The 19811-nt window shown below is 43.0% G+C and overlaps 1 long non-coding RNA gene across 5 annotated transcripts in view; it reads left to right on the top strand.

Moving 5' to 3' along the window:
• The window catches only part of LOC111245757 (uncharacterized), a 31577-nt gene extending 13581 nt beyond the window's left edge, over window positions 1-17996 (top strand). For all 5 annotated transcript variants that reach the window (XR_015321479.1, XR_015321475.1, XR_015321476.1 and 2 more), the window contains exon 3: window positions 16070-17996. This is a non-coding gene — a long non-coding RNA (uncharacterized LOC111245757). The remainder of the gene's footprint in view (window positions 1-16069) is intronic.
• Window positions 17997-19811: the final 1815 nt, after the last annotated feature.

Raw genomic sequence — 19811 nt, 5'->3', positions numbered from 1 at the left:
TTTTGTCATCGCCTTCTTCCAGAGATTCCTGCTTGGCGTATGTCCCACAATCTTTAGCCATCATCGAATTTGTGAGCAGTAATAATACCCCACACGATCACCGTAACCGACGCCGCAGCCTTTACGCATCAGCGCGACCGAGGTGGTGAAATACTTCATAAATGACGGGCAGTGCAAACAGTGGGGACCACACATACAAACCTATGATACATGCCTTTTCATAGAGGCTTGCGCGGCGCCGACGACACCCCTGGGGAATGTCTGCGCGAAAGCTAATGCTGTGATAGGGTACTGTGTGCAGCACGCAAGTATGTGCGTGTATGCGCACATAATGAAATATGCATGTCGCATCTCCGGTCTATGCCTGTCTGTCAAAATGTCCCACCGTTTTTTTTTCGATATAGTTTCGTCAGGTACACAGTGAATGAATAACAGCCTTAGCAGCAATTTTCTTTGCAGTATTGGGAGCGATGGATATTCTTGAGCCTGCCATATTCGCACTGCACACCGATTTTTAGCCCGGGTCTGAGTCTCTCGCGGAAACCATGCAACTGTTACCAAAGTGATGACTGCTTGTTCTAAAATGAGAAAGCCTTATTCTCTAAGAGCTCGACAACATCAGCGGCAAGCATTTGTCGTCACGCAACGCTGTCCGCGGCCTTTTGCTCTGCGGACATATCTAATGTGTTATTTTCGAGCCTTTTCTATCTCTTATTATTATGGCCGTTGGTAGGACAATAACGGAACAAACTGACGCCGCCACGCGGCCTGTTATAAGGTACAGTCTGAGCGCATAGTTGCCCGGTCGTTTTCTGTTGGTGTCGATCCATTGGGGTAGATGATCTGTGCTGATAAATAAAAAACACAAAAACACCAAAGAGACTTAGCTGTTAGGAGAGAAAAAGATGTGCCAACGTCAAAAACGGCCCCAACACTGAGAAATTAGGAACAGATAAAGAAACGAATCGAAGCATCAACATGACGAAGAAGCACGCTTACCTACTGTCGCTTGCTACCAAACACGTCCATGAAAACATGTGATTTGACGGTGGAGACCGCAAATAGGTAGCGAAGATTTGTTGTCATTAATGTTAATTGAAAAGGACCACTTCGCAGCGGCTTGACCATGAGGTACACAAGCCAGTTAACAAAGCTCGCGCGTGTACCCAGGCAATGATACAACGGGCCTCAACAAATGCATTTTTACAGTTTTATGTATATATATGTATATATATATATATATATATATATATATATATATATATGTGCTGGAAAGCATTCCCATTGGTTTACTTTGCAAAGATTATTCTTTTTCTTCTAAGAAATTTGCTTTGCGATGAAAAAGAAGGCTTCCCTCTGACACGTTTCCCCAAATACGTTTAATTCCACCGCTGCCCTTTCTGATGAGGCCTGCGCATACCGGACTCCGAATTGTTGCGCACCGGAAGCATAAATGATAACTACTTTCAATTCAAATATCTACCGCTTCACCTGTCTCTATCCTTGAAAGCCTTCTCCGCTGTTTTCTACGTTCATTTCTTTTGCACGCGTAAATATCAGAACCTGGAAGCCGTTAACGGCTACTGCTGCTATCTGCAGTCGAAAATCTCGTTCAGGTCACAACACTCTTCTATTTCGGGTAGTTTCCACTGCTGATCGGTTCTTTCCGAGTGGTAACCGAGTGAGGAAAACGTGTTATACTCTCTCTTTCTCTCGCTTGTTCTGTTCTGCCCTTCTTGGCTGATTGGTTCGTCATTGCGTCATAGTTGTATTTGGTACCGTCGCTAGATTCTTCGAGATGTCCAGGCTTCGCGCACGACAGCTGCTTGTCTGTGCCCTGCCTATACGCTGCTGTTGCAGTAACCGGGGACTGGTGCAAATTTATTCTCACCAGCCGTCTTCCTCGTAAAGATGATGACTTAATAAAGAAGAAAAGGCTGTCTAGTAAGCTAGCAAGATGAGAAGCTATCGTTGGTAAACGACAGCAGTCGCTTGTTGTTGTCACGGAGCCGACCATTCCGTTCTTGTTGGTGTTGAACGGCATTATGTTCTCTCCGCGCGGCAGTTCCCGTTTGCCTGCTGCCTGCCTGCCTGCCTGCCTGCCTGCATTCTCCAAAGGTCAACGAACAGCGATTTCTCCCGGTATCGCAATTTCTTTCCATTTCTTCTTTGTCTTCCTGCTAGCCTGTAATAGAACAGTTGTTGCCGATGCTGCTATTGCTGATACTACTGATGATGATGATGTTGACGCCGATGACGAAGACGTCAACCATCCGTCCCCAGAAGTGAATAAAATAAAGGTTGTTCGTTGGGCTGTTCATGGATGCCCAACGATGCTGGCGGTCGCCGACTTGTGTCGGTTTTGTCGTTGTCGCTTTCGTTGAGTGGCATTAATGATGAAACCGTACCCGCTGCAGTGACTGACAAATACATCCACGTCTTGTTCGTAAAGTAGCGACCTCGGTTTTGTTGCGTTGATGCGCCGAATTCCTTCTTTGGCTTTGATGATGTCTCTTCACTTAGCGGCGGCAGCAGCGACGACGAAAGCAGCGGCTATAAGTACCAGGAAATAGGAGCGAACGTGCATCCATAAACACGCACACACATAGTCTTAAAGCCCAAACTCGTCTCGCAGGCAGCGGTAGAACGAGGACTCGCAATGAATTCCACAATAGTTCACAGTGTACTAAACGCCGACTTAATGAACCGAACGGCAATCAAGGTACGCCTGCGTATTGCACATATATCTTGCTACATGTCGGACATGTAGCAAGATATATATCTATTACAGGCATACAATCAGATGTAATCGATTTTTTGTGCAGGTGCGCATATGCTACTGCCATTATCGGTACGAATGAAACCATTGATTGAATTAGCCCTCCAGCTACTTGGCGAGTAGTCTCTTATACGTCAATTGCTCAGAAACGTATAAATTCATATAGATACTTACTCCGGTTGTGAGACGATATTTGTGGTTAGGACTATGGCAAGTTTTTCGTCCAAGCGTCATACAAAAACAGTTGTAAATACCGCCCCTTCACGAAGTATAGCCAGCTCTTAGTTCATGAGGGAAAGTCATGCTCGATAGAAATTTGCAAGTACCTCAGATATGTTTTCAGGACAATATGTGATAGTCTACACTGAGGATGGTCAGTTTGGAAATAGTCTAAGTACGTATAAACTATACATAAACTATATGTACCGGCTTAACTTTCACACTGGAACTCTATCGTCCTGCCGACGCTCTCGTGTTTCGAAGCTCTGACGCGTCAAAACTCCCTGAGTTGGCTCGAGCCGTGCGAATCGCTTTTGTACCACCTGTTCCGCATAGTCATCTTTATGCTTTGGCGGGGCTGTATACACCTGGAAATAACGGATACAGCCAGTGTTTCAGGTTTCCTCAGCGTCACCATCGCCTCGGGGCACTCAAACACCGAACTCTGCAACAGTCCCACACTATAGCTATTGCCGCCATCGTCGTCGCCGAACATTTCCCTTGGCCAATGCTCCGTACTGCACAGCCATTTCCCAGTTGCTCCGATTCTGTTCTCATAAGCAAAATTACTGCTGTACTGTGCCGAGTTCTCACAGGACGCAACGACAGGACGTTATTTGCCCCATCGGTTTCTTCTGCTTTCTGCACCATCTGTGTTCCTCCATAGCCTAGTGCTCGTGTGAGGTGATCATTTTTTTTAACCACTCGTAAAAGGCTTACTATAGCTATTACGAACACTAGTATATTCCGAAAATTATAACGCCCTACTCAGCCCGTAGTCGGTCTCGAGCCGCTTTTTAGCCCATCGTAGCGCGTTATTCGACGAAGCGTATCTAGCTCAACAACCACTCTCTACCGGATTTTCGGTAGAGAGCTCTATTTTACGAAATAAGAACAATATGTCAGCTGCATACGACAAGACTTAGCACATCATACATACAACAACGAAACTACTCAGCAACATCATCCGGATCACCTCGGACAACAGCCTGCGGTTTCTAGGACAAATCGCCTCCGACTGACAGGCTGTGACACGTTGAGGCTTCGATGGACTGTCAATCAGTTCGAAACAGTATTGTCAAGTCTGCACACGTGTTTTAGTTGGCATCACATTTGACGATCTGAGTTTAAATAAACAGAAAATAGCGTGGCACAACGAAGATAATTGGCTGGCATATTGCCTTTATAAGTATAGCAGTAACTGACCCAACTAAGTAAGTGTCGTCAATGAGGATGGAAATCGAGCTGACATAAGTTAAGTTTGGCTACATTAAGTATCCAATGCCTTTTCATTTGACGACGATTTGGCATCACCTCTGATAGATAAGCCCGACCGAAAATCGATCAGCCATTTCAAGATACGTTTCGACCTTCGTACGCGTTACACCATGCCATTCAAATATGAGCAAATTTAAAAAAAAATCAAAATATATTCATCTACATATTATAATACGAATGCTACATAGCCTATGTAAATGAGTAAGGTCACATTGTAATACCATTATCGTTTCGATCCGTCTACGTATCTGTGACCAAGCGCCAAAAGAAATCGAGGACGCTTACGTTAACCAGATTGATACTGTATGAATGGATGAAATGCGTACACTTGTTTTGGTGCGTATACCGCTCTTCGCGAACCCTTGTACATTTGTTCGCTGGCGACAAATTAAGTAAGATCTGACGCACAAAGTTCGCGCCGGCCTCCAGCCCAGCGGTGCTCCAGCTAGACCCGTCTTCGTCGGGCCTAGGCGCTGCTAATTTTTTATTGAAGCCAAGAAACACTTCGCTCGATCAAATATTAAGGACATCTTAGTGAATGATCCTCAAGATGCGCTCAATGTTGTAGAACATAGTGAATACGAGCTCAGTTGGCTGGCGTAAATGACGCAAAAAAAAAAAAAAAAACGCAAATGACAAAAAGCTTCTCCATGGCATAAAGCGTGTATAAATATACGTTAAAAATTCGATATTATTGCTAGTATCTTTAGTAGTATATTTAGATATCTGTCCTAAAAAAGGAATAATTTTCGGCTAGCTTTTGAAACGCTGCTGTCCTTCGCTACAAAATTTAATATTCTATGTGGGCAACTTTAAAAAGTCTGTGCTCTTAACTCGAACATTAGAATCTGTAATAATACTAAAAAAGGAATGAGCTACAAACATGTACACTTGTTGGGATAGACGGCCGGCAAGGTTATCCGGATTATTAATTGTCATCTCTACCAACAACGTTACGGCCGCATGAATCTGAACTTTGGGATTGTATATTGTAACTGGCAATTTTTTTTTATTTAACTTTCTTTAACAAGTCTATCAGTTTCCATCTACTAATTAACTAACGGTTTACTGCCAATAAATTATGTAAACATGGAAAATCACCACACAACGCCGCATAGGACGGCGTTTAACTAGAGTCTTAAAAGGAAAAAAAAAGTTCTCATCGTCTATCTGGACGCACCATTCTGTTAACGTCTTTGTGGCTTCCATCTAAGTAAAGCATCAGATCCCGACGAACCCTTCTACAGAAAATAATAGGCAGAAAATAATAATTAATAGGCAGAAAATTGCATTGAAAAGATAGCAGTCTCGATATTACACCTATGGCTGAATACATTGTATAATTTTGTGCTCACGTCAACGATGCTTATGCTACCATCATCAATATCATAATGTGATTACGGGAAACTGAAAATAGCGTAATTGCTTGTTTCATAATTACGTTTAACCTAACACCGTACCCGATACTACTGATTGTTCCTCACGATTGGATGAACATTTGATAGATGTATTATAGTTGTTATTATTGGCGTCGTAGGGTCGTGCCAACGCGAACGAGCCTACCGGACTGGCTTGTAGTGGCCAGCAATTGTACAATAATTTACCCCTCTGGACTCTGCAGAGCATCGTTCTATAGCAATATACTATAAAGGGCTGGGGTACAATGGCTGTGAATCCAGCCAGACATTTAATTTGGAAATATCGACAGACAGCATAATGATCTTGTTACCTGGATGCGTAGAGTCAGTGAAGACCCTTTCGTGCACTGCTTTACGATGAGAACATATCCACGGAGTTTCTTCTCCAAAAACATTATAAGCCAATAACATATACGAAAAGCATCATTACAATATCACTAGAGTTAAATTCATGTTTAAGCCTGCACCGTGCTTGGACTTTCAGTTAACTGGATAAATTTATGTTGGATCCTTACAATATTAAGTTGGAGAATTCGTAAGAAATTACAAATAAAAAACCAATTTGCCTGATAAAAAAAACTTTAATGAGACATTTCTACCGTTTTCATAGCTGCATCTCAGTAAACTAGAAGTAGGCACATGTATGTATTGCGCATATAGATACGTAGTATAAAAGTTCTGAGTTAATTCTTTGGCCACGCCAAATAATCATATGTGATTATAATACAAGAAGCTACCTTTTCACTCGGCCCAGCCATTTAGAAATGAACTGATGCCCCGAGCGTACGATACGTACACAATAGCGCGTCACGTAAATGAGTGTGGATCAGTTGTGTGTAGCACGCTGTTTACCCCTCGCCCCATCTCTTTTCCCCACGCCTTTTTCTCGTTTCCTTAGGTGGCGTTCGACTTTGCCTATCTTCGACCTCTTCTGGCATTTCCATGCTACCTGACGCTTCACGTATCGAAGAAGCCGCTAGCGTCGTCCTTTCAAAGCGAGGTCTTTTAGCTTGTTTCAAGTCTCTGTTGTTATAGCAGAAACGACAGCGCCTGAGCCATCGTCATTCGAAACGGACTATCTACCCTATAACGGTACGACTAGCGGTTGTACGGCGATCGATACTGCTACCGCTGGGTAGTATTAGCTGGAGCGAAATCAACAACAACATCGTAGTTAGGTTTTCTGCTCGCTAACGTTACTTTTGTTGTTGCTTTTACCGTTCTTTCTACATCTGCTCGTTCTCTGGACCTATTATAAGAACGCTGCCTCTTCTCTCGTTTCGTTGACTTAGCGCATATTTCTCACCGGAGAAAACCGTTTGTTGGCTGCTGCTTATGTGGCGGCATATTAGTCGACCGCTATGTCTAAAGTCTCTCGTGTGTTGTTTTGTCGTTTGTTCTCTATTTGTTTCCCTTCGTATATCCTTTTTTTTCTCCTCAGTTTGTGCTTCATCGTTTCCGTGCTGGTTCGCTCTTCGTCCTGTAGTGGGGGGTGTCTTTTTCTTTTGCTTCGGCCTTACTGGTTGCCTATCTCCGCGAGTTTCTCCGTGTTTTCATTTTTAAATCCCTACCGGACATCATCACATCGTCAACCAATACCACTAAATAGTAGAAATAAAAGTTGTCGTCGTTGTTGTCATCATCATCGTCATCGTACAAGTATTTTAGCAGAATACCATCGCGCAGGACGCAGTCGGATCGGGTCTGATAGGAGCAGAGCGCTGGCGAGTGCGACATGCGCTCTGATTGGTCAGATTTGGCGGGCTTATTTTCAAAAAAATTCCTCGACGACGCTTCGGAGTAGCGGCGGCTGTTGCTGTGGCGACAACAACAGCGTTAGCAGCAACAAGGAACGCCGGTAATATTCAACGTGCTTTCTTGCTAGAAGCCTATGTTACCGCTAATGATGATCATGATGTTTGCTAGCTGCCGCTGCTACTGTCGGCGGCGCTAGTTGGCTTTGACTATGTGGTGTGTATGACTACCTCTGAGACTGTGTGAGTTGGTGTGTACATATGTGTGTGTGTGGTTGTCTATGTGTGTGTTTGTGTTTGTTTGTTTCTGAGTGTGTGTGTTTGTTTGTTTCTGAGTGTGTGTGTTTGTGTTTGTTTGTTTCTGTGTGTGTGTGTGTTGTGTGTGTGTGTGTGTGTGTGTGTGTGTGTGTGTGTGTGTGTGTGTGTGTGTGTGTGTGTGTGTGTGTTTGTGTATGTGTGTGTGTCTTTGTGTATGTGTGTGTTTGTGTGTGTCCGTGGGTGTTTAGGTGTGTGTGTGTCTGTTTGGGTGTGTATGTGTTTTTGTATCTGTGTGTTTGTGTGTATGTGAATGTGTGTCTTCGTGTGTATGTGTGTTTGTGTGTGTGTGTGTGTTTGAGCGCGTGTGTGTCTCTGTGTGTGTGTGTATGTGTGTGTGTTTGTGTGTGTCTGGGCGTCTCTGTCGGGCCGTCACATAGTCGCATCACTGCAGTGTGATGAAGTAGCGCTTCAAGCAAGCACTGCGTCCGTCGAATATACATGGTAACCTACGACGGCGACGATGAAGCGTAGCTAGCGATTGATAGCGTTTGATACTACACTAGCATTGCTGCCGTTGCCTAAGAGTGACCTTTCACCTTGGAATCGAACGGTAGAGTAACCTGCAACAACATCGACGGCAGCAGCAATAACGAGCGTCATAGAAGAAAACGCGAACGAAAACCAGATACGCTTAAGGGCTAACCTACCTATGAGATACGAAATGCAAAAATAAAAAAACAGAAAATAAAGAATACTTTTTTTTTTTTTAATTTCAGCATTGCTGTGATGTTTGATTTCCTTAAAACTTTTTTGCTATACAAAGTCTTTCAAGCGCGTTTTCAAGTTCAACTTTTTCTACGAACTCTCACTTTGGACAGTAAGATTCCAAGATTTAAAAAATTGGCGCTACAACCTCTAAATGCCGATTTTGGATAGGTTTTGTTTTTTAGTAAAAAATAGGTTTGTTGAGAGAAGAATATCCATGCAGTGGGAAAGAAAAACCATCTGTGGAATACATGTGCATTTAAAAAAAGCTAGAGGGTAATAGAATTTCTCTGATGTAATTTTACATAGGAATTATTAAACTTGAAAGGTTCGTCTTATATTTAGATAGATACATGAGACGAAAGGTTACGTTCGGTTAACAATGCAACTATGCGACTGACGGATAGCTTTTTGCAACGTAAAAGTTGTAGAGGTAACGATAAATTGATTCTGAGTTCATTTTATGTGAGTTATCAAATGACTGACTGAAAATGTTAAAATCGATCTAATCGCAGAAGTTGTCTTTCGCCACAAATTATAACCAGAATTCATGATAGATTTCGTGCAAAGAATTGGCCAGTCTGTCCCCCCCCGACGAAATTCATATTTGCGAAGCTAAGTCCGGTCGTCTGTGCTGGGTTTACGGCTCGCTATTTGCAGGTCAGTTACATAACACAGTATAGAACTCCATACTTTTTTCAATGATCTAGAAGTGGTCCTTGCTCCGTGACCTTTTCACGGCCTAAATCTCGCATGAACGAAGACATTTCAAAAGCAAACAAAAAAAAAAGAATGACAAAATGTATGAAGCGATAAAATTACACCAAGCATTTGAGTAAGCTACAGGCGATTTAATCAGAATGAAAAGGAAAGCTCTTATTAGAAAAACGATTGATTGTCACAAGATGGCCGCCCAAAGTTTTCTTCCTCTTTACGTTCGGATCAGCTCGCGCCAGTAACCAACGTGGCGTAACGCTGTCATTAAGCCGGCTTCGTAAAGTAGATATAATTTGAGTAGGTGGTTTCTCAACAAATAATCACACGCTTTATGTTTACCTTATTCTTTCTGTTCCGTTCTCTGTTCTTTTTTGTCTATTCCATTTATGTTTGATGGCTAGAATCCTTCAAGTCTATCGGATAGCCAAAAGACCTAGAAAGCATCACCAAATCAAGCGAATACACAGACTTTTTGCACACTTCTCAAAGACAAACTCCTCAACAAGTTGTTGTTTACATCTCTATGTGTATGACTTCGAATGCAGAACACTAAATCTACTAATAGCACATAAAAATGTATAAGTTGAATTCGTTTAGGGAGGAAAAAGTGACAAAAACGTTCAGATTCAATTTAAGCTTCTACGAATCCGAAACGAAGTGCTGGGAAGCTAGCACTATTTTCGTTAGTTCGCCAATTCACATCATTCATTCTCTGTTAAATCGACGTGGGTCAGCCCGAATGTCCCGTGTATCACATCTCAGTGGCACAGTAAAAGTCGTCATGTAAGTTTATTATCGGAGCTTGAATCTTCTATAGACATATACGAAAGTCTATGTAAATGTTTGACATCTATTTCGATAATAACAGGCATGTGCGCTGATGAAGTTCTTGCCTACCTGCCTGACTGGCTGGTGATGTGTTTAGACGAGCGCCCCACGATATAATAGTGGTTGCTACTATTGTCGGCCATTTTTCTGTTTTCCTTTTTGACGAACAATCCAGATGTTCATTGTCTGATTTATTGTGAGGCTCTCAGGCGGCTTTTTCTTGCACTTTTATATAAGTGTAATGTACGTTAGCTAGACTCGGACGTCTTATACGGCTTGCATGCTGGCTGATTTCGATATTTCGAGATACATAGAAAGCATTACAGCAGCAGCAGCAGCTAGTCAAGGTACTCTCTAGCACGGCTCAAACTTACGCCATTCAGAGCTTAAGCGGCCATTGGCCGGGCAAGCTCTTCTGTCCAGTGGGGCAGTGTCTGGTGGCATCGTTCTGCCGCATCTCAACTGTTGAGCAGCAGAAGTACAATAGTATCTATTGCACAATCCAGTCAATCCACTGTCTCAGCCTTTGACTGATCAGGTAAACGAGTAAAAGCTCATTTCGGTTCTGAATTCTTCAGAAGACGGAAAAAGTGTGTAGAAAAACAAATTGTGTAAGTGACTTCATTACACGACAAGAAAAGCCGAGCCATGACACAGCAGCTGGGGCTGGGCAAATGACGAGCGATGTATGACAGACCAATGAAATCGGCGACCGCTACGATTTGTCCACGTTGTTTCGTCGTATCAACGTTATTATTGTTGCTTGTGTAGTCTTTTGCTACTAAGAGCTAGTTGTATGGTAATACCTTAGTTTGGGGTGCCGCAGGCAAAGCCGCCGCTGCCGCCTCCAGACGGCTGAAGAACAATGAAGCGCTGCGATAAACCGCTGGCGTCAGTTTGTTGCTGCTCCTCCTGCCGCATTGTTTGAAGCTCAAAATGTCCTGAACAAATTCCGAGCGAAGAAATATAATAGAAAAATTAACTTTACAGGATCTGTGAAGTGCTGTCTTAATGGGGCCTTCGTGATGGGCGGTGCTAGGAGAAACAAAAGCCACTGTGTCCAGTATAAACATTAACACTAAGGTCGATAATAACCACTAAAAGTGCGGTTCCCATTGCGAGAATCTAAGAATAACAAGAGGGTCAAGAAGAACTCCGTGTAATGTAACAACAATAGAATCAAGGATAAGCCAAAAAGAGCGGATCAAACCGCACAAATATGATTTAGGCGATTAAACTGATAACAATTATATTCCGCAGTGGAAAAAAATTATGGACAATAAGGAAAATTTGCTCTCTACTAAATACATAGTTATTTTTTTCTACGAGATGGAAAAATGTTACCGTAACAACAAAATGAAAAGACATTTAGAATGTTATTTAGATTCGTTTATTACTTTCTATTCTTTCTTTACTTCAGCATTCCTTGAGAAAGGTGTTTGCTAATTATACTTGTCTATATCACAATGCTTTTTCTGTTTGTTTACGTGCCACTCACCTCATTTGGTGTTCACTAGGACCTCACTAGGTGCTAGGTCCACTGACAAGACTACATCGTTAAACTGTTTTCATTGGCTATTGAAACAAATCGTATTCATTTGAATCTTGCGCTTGAATTTGATATTTATATGTAGGTCCATAAATTATACTGCAACAGTTTGAGGTCCGATAGGACAGAGAGATGCGGCTGCTAGATGGAGCTCTAACCATATTCAATAGAGTACTGCTTGCCTGTGTGATACCGTTACTACACTTCATTGTATCGTCTGTCATCACTGAGTACGGCCATAAGTTTTGTGTCTGTATACGTTAATCCGCTGATTCGAGCGGGCAAACGTCAAAATGCAGATTGAGCCTTTATACAATCCTTGTAGACCCGTAGTCTCCGAAGGGGTGACCTGAAGCACGAGATCCTTATGGTTCCGTTTATCTTCTTTTGATATCCATCACAACTGGACAAATCGCACATTATCCAAATGTTTGCATTTGCTAAACAGCCATCAGTGTACAATCTGTCCAAGTCCTCTTTGGTTATTCGCGCTCGATTTAGTTTCCAAGGCGTTTGTTGACTCGCTGCGCTTTGCTTCTCTTTGCAATAACGAGCACTAGCTCCATCGATGACGATATAACAGCAGCTGGGTAACGACGTCAAAATGGTGGTATATAGCACCGGTTGAAACAGCTGGCGAGGCGGCATCGCCTGGGGGTCAGACTAATGGGTTGTTTTTGCCGAAACGTGTCCTTGTCTACATATTAAATGTGAACTGTGTTTGAACTACGCATCGTTCGCAAGGGGGCTTAGCCATAGACATGTATATCCCGTATCGGTAGGTGTGCCTATATATCGATAGCGATATAATGATTGGCGATCCGCTGGTCATTGCAAGAGCGGATCCGTTCAGGCAGATATTCGATTAGCTAATTATGGACGATACACAACGCAAAGTGCATATGTATTGTTACATGTGGTAATATTTAGGTATACTTAAATATGGTATATGTGTTGGGGTCAGTGTGGCATTATAGATAGGCACGTTCCCGAAATGCAGAGTCATTGTCTTGGTCTAATCCTTATGCTTACGTACAGAATAAATGGACGATCATTCATTGTTGCATTGTTTTGCATCGAACAACAAATCAAGTATATCTTATCTTATACGTCTTTCTATTCTCACCAAGTGTTTGTCTTGATTATGAAGGATAGTCTACTCTACGTACTGCCACTACGTCTGTACCCGTGGCATTATCTTTCTTTCTGTCTTTTTTTCCATAAGTACTCTGCTTATACCACAGTCGGACACCTTACAGTTAGCTCGGCGTTACCCTCACTGAACTTCGCTACTTCCCGTTTGGTGGGATAAAATTCTCTAACCCGTTGTTGCGAAACCCACTTTTTTCAGGGCCACGTACTCAGCCTACGTATCTCTATATGTAATAGTCCCGAATGCTTACTCGCTGACGTCTTTTGTTCATACAACGAATTGTGTACAACGAACGTAGCTAGCTTGCACTTCGCAAAATCTTAACAATTGGCCAGAGAAAACGGAATGCGGGTTACTAACTACTTGCAAGTTCTAGAAAGAAAGACATATTTACGTATAGATTATGGAAAGATGAAAATACGGTCCAAAACACTGATCGTCAATATATAGCTCAAATGAGTACTGACATGAAGTCATTCTCCAAAAGAGACGCAATTTTTACTTGTGATTGCAAAGATATCAGCATTACTATTTCGATGAACTCAACCAGAGGGTGCGAAGAGAGGCTATAGGCAAATGGATATTTTTGCATCCGGTCAGAATCCGCCAATTTGTATCCGGAAAGAGTAACGATAGGTCCTAATTGACGGACTATGCAAGGCGAACAGGCATATGATTGTAAAATATGTAGACACCTTTTACAATCGACTTTGCCATCTTGATGGTGTCGATAAGCCAAATCTCGTATATGTTTGTAAATGTATGTAACAGAGCTGATCAATAAGATTGCTTATAGTAGTAGTAGTAGTAGTAGTCACGTGTTGTTCTAATAATGGTATGAACATTTAACTAAATTGATAACAAACTTTAACAAACATTTATTGATATGTTTTTTCTTATTTTATTAGTAAGAGAATCTCGATTATCGGTACTCATACTGCCGTAAACGGTGACGCAGTCTTTCTGGCAAACCCAATGGCAGCGTTCGTTCAAAGAAGCATCATCTAATGGAGCTGGCATCGCCATTTGCTACTCTACAGAATAAAGCCAAACTTCGTTACATTTTACAGTCTTCTCTTTTTGCGACCCAATCATCTTCCCATTATGCACAATTCCGAATCAATGAAGTTTGCTTCAATTCAAGTTAACCAACTTTACTCAATGCTATGCAGTCTTTCCGTCTTCCACCCCGCTATACGATGTGTGTTCATATGTCCTTCTATCCAGCAGTTCTGCTTCGTCAACCGAAGCTCTTCGCTTCTCGTATTCCGTTGACGCCTGTACCAATGAGCAGCAGCAGCAGCGGCAGCAGCAACGTCTATTTGGATTACGAGGCCAATTGCGAGCCAGAAAGATTCGTCGAACGCGTCTCGCATTTTCGTGTTGTGTCTATGATTACCTACGGCTGAATCATAGGTCGGACCATCATTGCCGTCGTCGCTACCATCATCCCCGCGGAAAATAGAATATGCAGCAGCAACAGCACAGACGTGAATACGAAAAAGAGTAGCGAGAGTTACAAAAGACCAAGACGAGACGCCAGACACCCGAGGATACATAACCGTAGTGGTCGTGTTAATATTAGCATATAAAGAATCGCGCGATTGCCATGACACTGCTACGCCGCCACCGCCGCTGCATGCTCTGAACGAGGCCCTTATTTCGGCGGAATGATGATGGTGACGTCATTTTGGCGCCAAAATTCAAGGCTTCGATGGGTCTGACTAGCAGCCTGGCAGCCGAGGGATAGAAGGGGACGCGGTGCGACGATATCTCTGGTAACTGTCGCAACAACATTAGGCACAGTAGCAGAAGTAATATGACTAATAGGAGGGGAATACCAGATGAAGAGAAGGAGGCGTAGGGATGGACAAATCAGACAAGAAATTTTCATTTTTTCTTATTTGCATTATTGCTTCGTTTAACGTTTTTAGTTGTTGCTGCTGCTGCTGCTGCAACGGAGCTCAGCGAAAAGCAATAGAGAGAGTGCAGTATTATTCCATTATCTATAACTGCAGAAGCAGCAGTTGACTGTATCGCGCTCCGTGTGGTGGTAAACACTTATTGATTCTTGATATCCTATATTGCTGCTCTCTGGCTACCGCTGCTGCTGACCTAATATACGCGCCGAATCTCGCTTCCGTCAAATGTATCTCACGATGTCCGACCTCTAAATAGTACTGCTGTCGGCAAATCTGCTCTCCACAGGCCACTATCGAGCCCTCCATAAGGTACCCTATGACCACCAGCGTCGTGCCTGCGGCGGCACAAACGGCTTCAAGCGGCATCGCTTGAAAAATCAGTTGAATAATGAATATAGACGATTGGTACGCATTCAATAACAACAACAGGACGACCAGGCACGTTTTTGTTGCCAAGTCTGCTTGCGTGTACAACAAACTAGATATCATATCTTGAAATAACATTCGACGCAGCCAATCGCAGTAAGATGCCACTATCATTTTTGTATTCAGTCTATCGTTGCGTAAAACATGAAAACCTATGGCTAAAACATACCTTAAGATTGAACACACAAGAACAAGCTACACTAAAGTCACGTATATGTTGGATGTCATACTGAAAGATGGGCTTTGCCGCGTGGCGAGACTGATGCGATCTGCTTAAGCTCCATGTATATCTTTGTCGCGATACTAAAGTTGAAAGCTTACGATTCGTTGTATTTTGTTATCTTGATAAGAAAGTACGCTGTCTGCCGTAAGTACTGGACTTATTCAACGATACTAATGCTATTGATATACAGACAAGTTAATGTACATATCTCTAAGACATGTATAGTTGGGTTTGAAGTTAATGAAGCATAACTGACGTGCCAGGGTGATGCCTGTCAAGAATATCTCTGACTCCGAGGCTGGATTAGATAATCACCAGACCAAATGGTGACCAAATGGGCTCGAACCAATATGTTTACATTTCCTTTTATCGACAATAAGTTCTTAACTAGCTGGCCTGATGATATTTTTTTCAAAACTATTAGATAAATAGATATAATTAATATACGTTAAAGGTACGAGTCCAACAAGCTGATGACATTCATCATCGAAGCATTGTAGTCGCGGGTGGAGGTAGCCCGTGGTTGCTGCTAACTTCGAGTGACCTGCACAGGAGACTCGGCAGGCGACTCAACCTCGTTGTTAATTAATCAAGTTGATTATCAATCACGGAACAACAAGGACAACACGAACAGCCATAGCTCCTCTACATGTAGCTACATTTAAACGAGTCGTATGGACAGGTGCTCTAGTCTAAACGTTAAGTGTTCGGAGAGACGTCTGCTTTGTATTAATACGTGTTTGATTCAATGTTTCTTTTTCCCCGCTTTGGTGCTTCCAGGAGCAATCTGACAATCGCTCTTCTGGAAATAAAGGATTCCATCACAGCCATTGATATCGGCATAGTCGCCGCTAGGGTGTTACAGTGGCATGGCCAACTGGAGGTTACTGATAAATCTGTGCAAGCAACAAACAGGACCAATGACGACCGTCGGGACCTTCAGAACCGCCCGTGCAACAAGAACTGTGCACAAGAAAGTGATAGGCAAACATACCTTTTTGATGCTCTATATTTTTATACAAGTCCGTTTGTAATAATAAAGATGAAACACAGTCTGGCACAACAAAAAATATATGAGATTGCCATGTTCGATGTTAATTAGTTGTTGACAAGTCGAGTATGTGTCGGTATTCGTTAGATATTAGTTCATCGGTGGTGTGCATGTTCAGTGTGTTAGCACATCCATGCATCCAATAGGTCAATGAGAAAGCAAATCTATAACAAAAAGAGCAGAAAACGACGGTTAAACGATGTACAGCGTTTTATGGTGATGAGCGGTCCAGCGGACGACGACGAAAGCCGAAGAGCGCAATTTATACGGAATGGCAGAGAAAACGAGGCAAACAGCATCGGAGCCATTGGAGAAAAGTTGCGCAGTGAAGGTGTTTGTTAGTGTAGCTTGTTGTTATTGATATCTGCCGCACCTCTCGCTACGGTCATTGCGTCCCAAAATCATTGAAACTACGGAACAGCCATCGCGGCCTCAATCGTGTTAGCTCTCTACAGGGATCCATCGTTCGAACAGCATCTGACACAGTGTAAATGCTTTTTCTTGTTCTTCTTTTTTATCTTTCTTCATCGCAGTCATCGATGGCGCTGGGGTTACAAATTATATATACTGCACATATATTACAGTGAACTGGTATCAAAACCGCCCCCGCTGTCGACTACTTGTGCTCGCTTTGCCAGGAAAGGTCAAATGAAAATGCAGCGAGTCTGAACACATACGTCACCACCACTACTGCTGCTGTTAATCGAGACGACGACGACGACGGGAGGCGTCATGGACTCGAATTACCGGCGCGGCATGTGAGGAACGCGCCTTTGCCTGCCTCACCGTTCCCGCCATTGATGTTACTGTAGCCCGTTATGTAGCTTACCTACATACGAACACTGACTAACACGAACAACTTACTGGCATCGTCACCCGTACCAAGAAACTGAAAAAAACCAAGTCGTTGCTGCTTCGTCCGAACCACCGGTCCTGTACGGGCAGACATAGAGGCTCCTCTGCCGACTGATTGATTATTGACGTCGAGAGCGGTTACTCGGCTTGATTCGTTGTGTAGTTTGGTCAGCTACGTCGCGACGGCGACGGCGGCGGCGGCATTGCTGTCGTAACTGGACGATATAAGTAACAGGGGGTTGTACATTAGATTCTTGAGATATACATATACATAGCGACACAACTAAGCCGGAGCCGAGAAACACACGCGTGCATATATATCGTACTTAAAACAGAAAAGCAACGGTTAATAACACTAAAGGCTTAATCTTGAATATAGGTGCGGTCCGGATAAATACATGCAGAAAACTGTCGAGCTCAGACGAGATCGCGCTGAAAGCTGTTTAGTTTTGTCGTTTGTTACGGCAATAAATGTGCCAATTTTTCTATACCTTGAAGAAGTTTTAAGTCCGGAAATGCTGTTGAGCATAGTTCCGTCAGAGGGCCAGCTGGCTCTCAGCCCGCGTTCGATCTCGGACCATAACGTGTTCTTAAGATTAGCAGACATATACGTTACCCACTAAACTGTTGAATTTAGACCATCTCAACTGACTCTAACTTTTCTAGGTAAATACGTTACTGATGCATTATCACGGTGCCATAGAACCATAATTATTCTTGTATGTGTATGAACGTTTGCGTGTGTGGAGTCACGTCGGTTACCTTAATCGAGCAGTAATAAACCAAATGTGTGTATCCAAATCGATTGTTCACTATTTGCAACGTACCGATACGGAGAAATGTTGACTATGAAGAGATACCCTACGACTTTCAATGAGAAAAATTGGCAAAATCTATGATAAACGACCCAAAGCCCAAAGAAAACACAACAAGCAAGCTCCCGAGAATCAAACTAAAAATCGTCTTTCCTGGATAAAACCAAGCTCCTCCTTTCGATAGCTATAACCCTGATGAGAGTCGACACAAGAACCGATTTTCAGCCGGAGCATCAGGACAATACTTGCATAGGATTAGTACGGTCAAGCTGTTCACGTAAGTTCAACCCATTTTGCTCTTGCTACAGTTACCACTACCTCAATATGATCTTCACTAATCGTAACATTTTTTTGCGTAATAATCCTCGTGCATCCACATTGTATTGTTATTATTAGCGTTCATGTTTTTATTGTCTCGTTTTTGTAGCAGTTTCTATCGTTGTCACAGAGGCGCCCACTGCTCACAGACTTGTCGGCGCTGTTCTTAGTATTTCTATTAGGGTCACTATCAACTTTCCCAGCAGCGGACGCCGCAACGGCAGTAGCTTCGACGTCATCGTCATTGGCAATTGTTGATAATAGAGAACTTTTTACGAGCTTGATCCACGCTTCATTGAAGTTTGCCTTCAGTGCCGCGTAGTGCAGCGTACCTATAATGTGACTGCTATGCTGTCATTTGCCTTTTTGGCTGTCGAGACTTACTTGCTTTTCGACACTTGCTCCCTTGCGACCGACGTCACAAGACGCAGAGTGCGTGCCTGCCTGCCTGCCTGCCTGCCTGCCTGCCTACCCATCTGCCCGCCAACTATTGGGATCGAAGGTAGCGACGGCGGCGGAATTGTACTGACGATGCCAGTCGTCGCAGTCGGTATCAGGAATCGCAGCAACATGTCCTGTATAGTATTTTGCTTTCCTTCCCTTCTAGCTTCATGTACACTATCTAACTGCCTACAATGGGTGTGATGAAGTCAGCGGTTTGCCGGTGCAGATACAGAAATCGGCCCCGTCGACCAGCTGACTCCATCGGTTTGATGCTAATGGCCCCACTGTCAATTACCTCAGTATCACTATGCTGCTAATTGGAAGTGCTATGGATAATTGCACAAACACTACGGCTACGACTGGTAGCGATAGCAGCGTCCACCCGTACCCCCAAACACAAATACAACTTAAGGCACAAACACACAGTCTGCGAAAATGAATCTACTTATGACTATATATAGCTGCTTGTATCGCCATTGCAACTACTAGCGCCGTCGCGACAACTACATGTACAGTGTGTTTCGGCATGGCTGCGTGCAACTGTGTACACGTGTACTTCTTCGTAGCGCGGTCGAGTAGTCGCTCTGGACGCTACATCGGAGTAACAGGCGTCATATGCTACCACTGACAGTAAATAAATATATAGAGCCGATTGGGAAAAGGGCACGGTGCGTCCTTGCTGCAACAATGATGATACAGATCATTTTAATATCAATAAACGCAGTCAAGGAGGACTTCGACTATGGGTGCAGATTGTTATACCCATTATCTAATATGTTTGATGTTGGCAAATTGCATTGTTGTCATATAGGCCAGAAATCTGCTTCAAGTTCCGCCGACAAAATACTAATGATCAAATATCTCATGTATCGTGAATAGATTCAAGCTAGCTCTCACTGATAAATTCGTCTCATCGACGTTTTCTAAAGCTTGCTAGGCCGAATATTGATGTATTACAAAATTCCTTGATCTTTTTCCTTCACATTTTTCCGTATAATTCATTACATAAATCTCGGAGCTCTTTAGTCACCGTGTTTCA

Source organism: Varroa destructor, unplaced genomic scaffold, assembly GCF_002443255.2.
Source record: "Varroa destructor unplaced genomic scaffold, Vdes_3.0 BEIS01000002.1, whole genome shotgun sequence".
NCBI classification, from domain to species: Eukaryota; Metazoa; Arthropoda; class Arachnida; order Mesostigmata; family Varroidae; genus Varroa; species Varroa destructor.
This window is presented reverse-complemented; position numbering and strand designations above follow the sequence as displayed.